Source organism: Triticum aestivum, chromosome 2D, assembly GCF_018294505.1.
Source record: "Triticum aestivum cultivar Chinese Spring chromosome 2D, IWGSC CS RefSeq v2.1, whole genome shotgun sequence".
Taxonomy (NCBI): domain Eukaryota; kingdom Viridiplantae; phylum Streptophyta; class Magnoliopsida; order Poales; family Poaceae; genus Triticum; species Triticum aestivum.
The window spans coordinates 4534205-4543288 of NC_057799.1; positions in this window are offsets into that span (position 1 = coordinate 4534205).

Sequence of the window (9084 nt, forward strand, 5' to 3'; positions counted from 1 at the left end):
CAAACCCTAGAAAAAAACGATGTCGGTCTCCTACCCCTCCCGCCGCGCCCCTACCCGATCGACAAACTCTCTTGAGGCCACCCAAATTTACTAAGTTAAAAGAGCGTTGTCGTCGAGGCCACCCCGAACCCTTGAAGCGTTGTTGAGGCCACCCCAAACCCTTGAAGCGTTGCCGAGGCCACCCCAAACCCTAGAGAAGCGTCGAGGCCAGGCCACTAATATGATTCCTTATTGTGCTTAGCTAGCTAGTTCTACGTTTGCCACTAATATATCCATCTGTCATGTTTGAATAATAATTTCCATGTTGTAAATATTTGCAGAAACTATGGATCCGCACCCCCGAGACGAAGCAAAAGAAGCGGTGTTGGGGGAGATAATCGCACACGGAAGTGATGTCGTCTTGTCGTTTCTCAACGACACATGCACCGATGGTCTGGAAAGACAGGATGAAGAAGCAGGCTACGACGATGATCAAACAATGGAGGAGGAAGGACACCGTGATGACGGCTCCGGTGACCGAATGGAGGAGGAAGGACACCGTGATGATGGCTCCGGTGACCGAACGGAGTCCGGCCAGGTATATATATTAATTAATTAAGCCTGTGCTCACTATAGCTAATTGATGCATTAATTGTTTTTGGTATGTACACATATTAACTCTCTTCTTTTTCTTATTTTCTAGCCCTCCGGATCGAGCAACACTTCGGTAACGAGACGAGGCCCGAAGAGAAAGTTGCGCGCGGATGAAAGGTACATGATCATCGAAATTGATCGCGCTGGCCAGCCGATTGAACCCCTCCGGACCAAGCAAAAATTTAATGCTCAGTGCGGGGTTCTAGTTAGGGACATGATCCCGATCAGCATCGAGCAATGGTTGAGGCCTAAGGGCAAAGACTCTCAGTTGTCTTATGTCAGCGATAGGCAGAAAGCTGATCTTTGGACCGCGCTGCAGGAAAATTTCACCTTCCCGCCAGAGGAGGATCCAGAGAATCCAGTTAAAAGCCAATGATCAAGGCTTATGCTCTTAAGAAGATGGCTGAGCTATTCAGGAGGTGGAAGAATGAGCTAAAATCATCGTTTGTCGACCAAGACAAGACTCCAGAATTCATCGGCCGATTTGAGAAGATCAAAGATCAGTGGTCCGCATTTGTCACCAAAAAGAAATCTGAGAGAGCAGTGAAGATGTCAGCGACAAACAAGAAAAATGCTGCAAAGAAGAAGCGTCACCATCGCACGGGGTCAGGTGGCTACCTGAAAGCCCGGCCGTTGTGGGACAAGGCTGAGAATGACCTCATTGATAAAGGGATCGAACCAGAGACGCGACGCTGTCCAGACCGTTGCAGGACTTGCTTCTTCGGGGTTGGGGAAAATTGGACCCTGTAACAGGGAAGTGCGTTTGGACCAACGAGCAGCTGAACACACCCATCGAGAAGCTTCAGGAGTATATCAAGAAAGCGCAGCAAGGGACGTTCGTTCCGGACAGAGAGAACGACGAGCTCACAGAGGCCCTCGGGAATCCTGAGCACCCCGGACGGACACGAGGTACGTCAGGCTCCCTTTCGTGGAAGGCTGGATTTCCCGACGCAAGCGGTTACAAACGCCGGGAGAGGAAGAAGAAAAAGGAGTTGACCCAAGTACAGGCGCTGCACGCAAGGGTACAAGCACTAGAGGAACGAGACACAGTTCGCAGCACGCGACCTGCCGAAGCTACACCCGAAGCTACCCCGCCATCTCAGCGGAGAAGCAGTGTGGCTTCCACGGAGCTGCTTCAGGAGCCTGTCTTCACGGCTCCGGCTAGCTACCCCATGGATGCTATCACGGAGTCTCAGCATTTCCACCTTATGACGCAGTGGATGAATTTAAAAGTCAAGGCGGCTGTTGGCTCTGTTGCACCTCCTGAACCTGGCGCAACTTTTCACTGCCGGCCGATTCCAGAAGGATATGCTAGGGTGATGGTGGATGAAATCACAGAAGGATTTGAGGACCTCACGCTTGACCACCCTACGGGTGACGGGAAGACTCGGCTGGGTTCTTGTCTGAAGACTCCATGCCTATGGCGGACGGAGCTCATCAACCTTCCGAACTGGACTCCTCCGCCTCCTCCTCCTCCTCCTCCTCCGGCGAGTCAGGGCAGTCCGCCTCCTCCTCCGCCTCCTCCTCCGGCGAGTGATCAAGGCACTCAGCATCCTTCTCCGGCGCGTGGCGGCACACCGCCTCCTTCTCCGCCTACGTCGGCGCGCCCGAGCAGCCAGCCTCCTCCTTCTCCGCCTCGCCAGCAAGGGCGGAAGAGACCGCCGCCGCCCCGGCTGCTCCGGTGCGTCGTAGTCCTTCTCCTCCGCCTCGTAAGCAAGCACGAAAGAAGACAGCCGCAGCCGCTCCGTCTACTCCGGCGTCTAGCAGTACAGCCAGAGGCGGGAGGCAATACAGATATGGTCCTTCTCTTAAGACTCCGCCGAAGTTACCATATGAGAGGACCGTGGAGGAAAACGCGAATATCGTGCGAGCCGAAGTGACGAACTTCTTTGAAGGGGTGAAAGCAAAGAAACATCCACCTCCGGAGGAGAAGATAGATCCGGTGAAAGCGAAGCGCACTCTGGCTGCCCTGAAGAAACCACCAAAGTCTCCGCCGAAAGCCAACTATGACCGCATTATTGAAAAGTCATTTCTCGAAGCGAAGCGGTCGGGAAGTACTATCAGTGATCAAAGGTTGGCAGAACGACGAGCTGGGAAACAAATTGCCCAGCTCGGCGAACAAGTGGACCAATCGTGCCCCCCCCCCCCGCTCAAGGTGTCTAGCGACATCGTCGCTAATGATCCGAGGATGGTGCCCGGTTATAGCAATCTTGGAGATTATTTGCCCGACGATGTACATTATGATTTCTTGGAGGTGGACCAACACAGATACGAGTACGGGAAGCCTCTCGTCAAAGATGAAAAATCTCTAACAACGATGATGCGAATATTCCATGATTGGTACATGAAAACCTGCAGAGAGTCTGGGGGGGCGAATACTTTGACGTTGTTCGTTAAAGAGGAGCATGACCTCGTTGGAATTGATCTACTGCATGTTCCATTTGAGGAGTTATTTCAGTTTTTCAATCAAATGGCCCTCGATAAATTAACGGTCACTTGCTACTGTCTGTAAGTAGTACTATTTCTGTCATTAAGTCTCTATATATAGGTCAGCTCTTTCATTGCATGTATTTTTAATTATCCTCACTATATTATGCAAATTGAAGATCGCCGAATTGAAGAAAAGACAAATCGGTGATATTGGGTTCATTAACACAAATCTCATAGATGCAAATGAGGTTAAATTTCATGCCGAAGATACGGAGGCCAACTTGCTATGATCGTTGGTAATAAATGAAAACGAGGATATAATACTCTTTCCTTACAACTTCAAGTGAGTGTTACTGTCTTGTGCATATCCGGTTTTCCTTATTAGTCCAGGTTATAGTAATGTAATTGATGAGTTATGCATGTGTGCGCAGCTTCCACTATATTCTCCTAGAGATTAAGCTTGAGCGGGGACTAGTAACCGCCTTAGACTCGACTGAAATGCTCGAGAAGTAAGTTAAATCAATCATTATCGCACCATATCAGCAACTTTGTTCATTTTCTGATAACAAGTAATTGTTTTCTTTGTCTGGCAGGGTTTGGAGAAAATTCACCAAAAAAGCTCCGGGACTGCCGAAGAAGCTGCAATTCAGACACCCGAAAGTAAGTACTACTAGCATGTTCCACGCATCTCCTAGTGATTCAAGCGCTAGTTTCATCAATACCATTTATAGCATGCTTGGTTATCAGTTTGATTAATTGACCTCTATTTCTTGTAAAGTAGTTGTGGCAGGAAGCCGGGAATAATTACTGTGGATACTACGTTTGCGAGTCCATCCGCCACACGACCTGTGAGCGGGGCTACTTTGACGAACAATATGAAGTGCGTAAGCAATAATATTCACAATTTTATTTTATTACCATCATTTTTGTTGAGTTTCATTTATTCATATATATATGTATTGACCCCCTTCTTCAAATTAGATCTTTCGGATGCGGGATGAACTCCTACCACCAGATCGTATGCGAGCAATTCAAGAGGAATTGGCGGCATTCTTCCTTGACCACGTGATCGCTGAAGACGGAGAATACCATGTGGACGCTGAGTTCATATATAATTAGGAGATTATATTGTAAGAGATAATTATATTGTATATATGTAGCCAGTAGCGTCGGATAGATATACGAGAACTTGTTGTTCGACCAATCTTTCGGAGAAGGAGAGGTGGACGATATCACTTCTCTCTGTATGCATATGTTCATGACGATCTTCTGTTTCCTTCATTTGCTTACTAGATAGCGTGTTGAGTCCTCTCTATACGTATAATACGTAGCGTACGTTGACCAAGCACGGAGATAAGAGAGGACACTTCTCTCTATTAATTAGCTAGATAACACAATATATGAAACACCTAAATTAACCCCCCCCCCCAAACCCCTAAACCACCCCCTTTAAAAAAAACCAAAACCTTAGCTCCTGCCAGCTGCTGACGCGTGGATGCCTATTGGTCCCGGTTTGTGCCACCAAGCGGGACCAAAGGGCCTCCTGCCTGGGCTCGCCGTACGGGCCACGTGAAGGCCCAGATGTCCCGGTTCATGTAAGAACCGGGACTAAAGGCCCAGGGCATTAGTAACGACACTTTAGTCCCGGTTCAACAACCGGGACAAAAGGCCCTTATGAATCGGGACAAATGGCCCCTTTTCTACTAGTGAATCCTACCTATGCGTAGGATGCATTGTGCTCCGATCTTGGTATGATGCTGCTGGAAATGGTGTCGTATTAAAATCACAAGGATTTTATCGTACTCAGAGCGCTGCTCTAATACTCCCTCCATTCCCTTATTGTTGTGTAAAACAAAGCCAGCACAAACATATATGTGTAAAACAAAACAAAGCCCTCGTGCGTCATTTCCTTCCACATATATCCCTTAGAAAAGAAAAGAGGGGTTGCCCGGGTCCCGCTCAGCATGCAAGCCCACGAGAGCGCTACATACTAGTGGACCAAACAAAGCCAGCACCAATTTTATCATTGTTCAACGCATGACTGAACCAGCACGGGCGACACACCTCTCATGTTCGTCGCCCGCCAACCATGAGAATGTTAGGCGGGTGGTAGCAAGGAAGGCGAATTGTACTGCTAATCTGGGTCGCACAAGTCCCAGTTACAGAGAATGGACAAGTTGATCTTGCGGCACACACAAATGACACAGAGAGAGTGATTTCGTTATGCCTTCACCAACCGTGATCCAAGCTCGGATGTCGATTCCTCTATGGTTGGGGGTTAAGTAATGGTGACGCAGCCTTCCTCCTCCATGGGCTGGAACATGTAATTAACCCACTGTAGCCCAGTGAACTTATGGCAGGGCCCCCTGACCCTACGCGGCCTGCCAGTCTGAGAGGGGGAGCGCCTCTCTGTCGTTGCAGATTACCGGCGATCACGTAGGAGAGTCAGAGAGAGAGAGATGGAGGACAGAGACTTGCACTGCGAACTGCCACTGCAGCTTTTCAGGGTTTCTGTTATTAGGCAAACTCTGATGCGAGCTGCTGGAAAAGAGGAGGAATTGGTCGCCCACGAACGAGCCTACAGATCGCGCCATCCCACGATGCTCGTCGTGCTTGATCCCTACAAGCTCGCCACGACCTGCGTGATCCATGCCATCCCACGGCGCTGCATCGGGCGAGCTACAAAGTCGCTAACTACATAACTGAAGAAACTACTGCATCTGTACGTGCACACACACACGCTGACAGACTGAACTTTTATTCAGCTAACTAACTGAACTAACTGAAACTGAAACTTTCTGAACTTGTTGATGCAGCTGATTATCTGACAAATCACCCCCTAATCTGCTGCACCTGCATGATCCCAAGCCTGCTCCGTAGCTCACTGAACTGAGTCCTGCCCAGTGACTTGGTGAGAATATCAGCAATCTGGTCACCTGTTCTCACATGCTCAACATCCACTCTGCCCAGCTCCACACACTCTCGAATATAGTGATACCTGAGATCAATGTGTTTACTTTGCTCATGATGGACTGGGTTCTTGCTGAGCTCAATAGCTGACTTGTTGTCGATCTTCAGCTTAACTTTCTGAACTCCTTCGCCGAGCATCTCCGCAAGCAGTCTGCTCAACCACACAGCCTGTGTAGCTGCTGTTGCTCCTGCTATGTATTCTGCCTCACAGGATGACAGTGCCACAATCTTTTGTTTCTGAGATGTCCAAGTGATCACTCCCGATCCAAGGAAGAAAACAGCTCCAGTAGTGCTCTTGCGATCGTTGAGATCACCAGCATGGTCACTGTCACTGTAACCTGTCAACACATCCTTCTCCCCTTTCCTGAAGAAACAGCCGAAGCCAGGTGTACCTTTTATGTAACGCAGAAGTTGCTTCACAGCAGTCCAGTGTTCCTTCCCAGGTGATTCCATGAACCTGCTGAGAATCCCTACTGCATATGATATGTCAGGCCTGGTGTTTACCAGATATCTCAGGCTCCCAATCAGACTGCGATACTCTGTCGAGTCCACTGTCTGACCAGTGTTTTTCTTCATTTTCAGGCGATTTTCCATCGGTGTGCTGCTCGAGTTGCAGTCGCTCATACCTGCATCTTCCAGGATCTTTGCCGCGTAGCTTGACTGACACACCGTGATCCCATCATTCTCTTGCTTCACCTAAATTCCCAGGTAATAGCTGAGAAGACCCAGATCAGTCATCTGAAAAAGCTCTTGCATCTGTTTCTTGAAGTGTTCAATGGCTTCTGTCTCTCTTCCAGTGATTATCAGATCATCCACATACACTCCAACTAGCAGGAATCCATCTTTGTCCTCCCGCCTGTACAACGCATGATCGAGCTGGCAGCGCTTGAAGCCAAGTGCGTGAAGTGTGGTGTCCAGCTTTGCATTCCATGCGCGAGGGGCCTGACGAAGACCATACAGAGCTTTCTGAAGCTTGAGCACGCAGTGTGTGTTGTTGCTGTCGACAAAACCTGCGGGCTGGTGAACATACACCTCTTCCTGGAGATCTCCATTGAGGAACGCGGAGCGCACATCCATGTGATGTACACCCCAGCTCCGGTGAGCCGCCACGGCCAGCAGTAGCCGCACCGTCTCCAGGCGAGCGACGGGTGCAAAGACCTCATCAAAATCCACTCCCTGCCGCTGTGCATATCCCTTCGCGACCAAACGGGCCTTGTGTTTTATGATCTTGCCGTCCGGATCACGCTTGACCTTGAAAACCCACTCCAATCCAATGGCGCGGTGGCCGGCGGGCAGCATGGCCGGGACCCAGGTGTCGTTGGAGCGAATCGACTCCATCTCAGCCTCCATTGCGCTCCGCCAGGCAGGTTCGTCGAGTGCCTCCTGGACAGACGCAGGCTCCTCTGCTGCTGAGAGACAGAGCCCGCTGTACTCCAGAGTGCTTGCCGGTGCGTGGTCGATGATGTATTCCATCGACTTGAAGCGGACGGGCACCCCCTCGCTGTCGAAATCCTCGCCGGTGGGCGGCGTCACCCACCCGTCGTCTGAGTCGTAGAGGGTAGCTGGTGTGGACGGGCTTGAGCTCGCCGAGGCTGAAGTGTTCGACGCGCTCTGCGTGTCCGCAGCGGATCCACCAGACGAGGGTGTCCGCGGCGTGCCTGGAGTAGACGGTAATCCTGGCGCAGCTGGTGTGGTCGGGGTGCCAGGAGGCGTCGCCGGGTCCGGCGATACGGAGTAGGTCGTGGTTGAGGGCACGCCCGCGTCGGAGTACACGACCGTGAACTCGTGGGCGCGCTCTGAGTCGCCACCGTCCTTGCTCCAGTCCCAGCGCCGGTCTTCTTCGAAGCGCACATCGCGCGTGATGTACAGGCGCTTGCCGATCGGGTCGTATACCCGATAGCCCTTTGTGCCTGCCTCGTAGCCCAGGAATATGCCTGGCCGCGATCTGTCCGCCAGCTTGGTCACGCCGGGGCCGACGAGCTTGACGTGCGCAACGCACCCGAAAGTGCGGAAGTAGTCGACGGTCGGCTTCTTCTTGCGCCAGGCCTCATAGGGTGTCATGCCCTGCAGGCTCCTTGTCGGCGAGCGGTTGAGAATGTGCACCGCCGTGCGCACCGCCTCGCCCCAGAACGTGCTCGGCACGCCCATGCTTTTCATTAGGCTGCGAGCCATCTCGACCACGGATTGGTTGCGGCGCTCGACGACCCCATTCTGTTGTGGAGAGTACGGAGTCGTCGTGTTCCTTAGAATGCCGAGCTCCTCGCAGTACGCGGTGAACTCGTTCGAGTTGAACTCCCCGCCGCGGTCGGTGCGGAACGCTCTGAGCTTTGCGCCACACTGCGTCTCCGCGGCCGCCTTGATCTTTCTGAAGAATTTGAACGCCTCGTCCTTGCTCCTGAGTACTTCCAACCACATGTATCTACTGTGATCATCAACGATGAGCAGAAAGTACTTGTTACCGGACGTGGTCGCCGGCGTGATGGGCCCGCAGAGGTCGCCGTGGACGAGCTCGAGCCCCTACTCCGCGCGGTACGCTGACGCGCGCGGGAACGGCGTGCGGTGCATTTTCCCGAGCGTGCAGCCCTCGTAGAACTGTTCGACATGCTGGATCGCCGGCATGCCTCGCACCATCCCCTTCGCGCCAAGATCGTGCAGCGCCCTGAAGTGGAGGTGGCCGAAACGTCCATGCCAGCGCCATGCTTCGTCGCCGCCGTGCGCAAGGAGGCACACGGGCGCAGCCAAGTTCAGAGCCACGGCGTAGAGCCGGTTGCTCGTCCGCTGCACCCGTGCCAAGAGCACGCGCTGCCTGTCATAGAGACAGAGCACGCCGTCCTCGATCACGGACTTGCATCCGTGCTCGTCGAGCTGGCCGAGGCTCACGATGCTCGTCCGCGGTTGGGGGATGTAGTAGACATCCGATAGCGCGCGATGCTCGCCGTTCTTACAGGAGAACGTCACCACGCCGCGTCCGCAGATCTGCACGACGGAGCCGTCGCCGAACCGCACCGAGCCGCGAACGGACTCATCCACCTGCGACAACATGTCACGCCG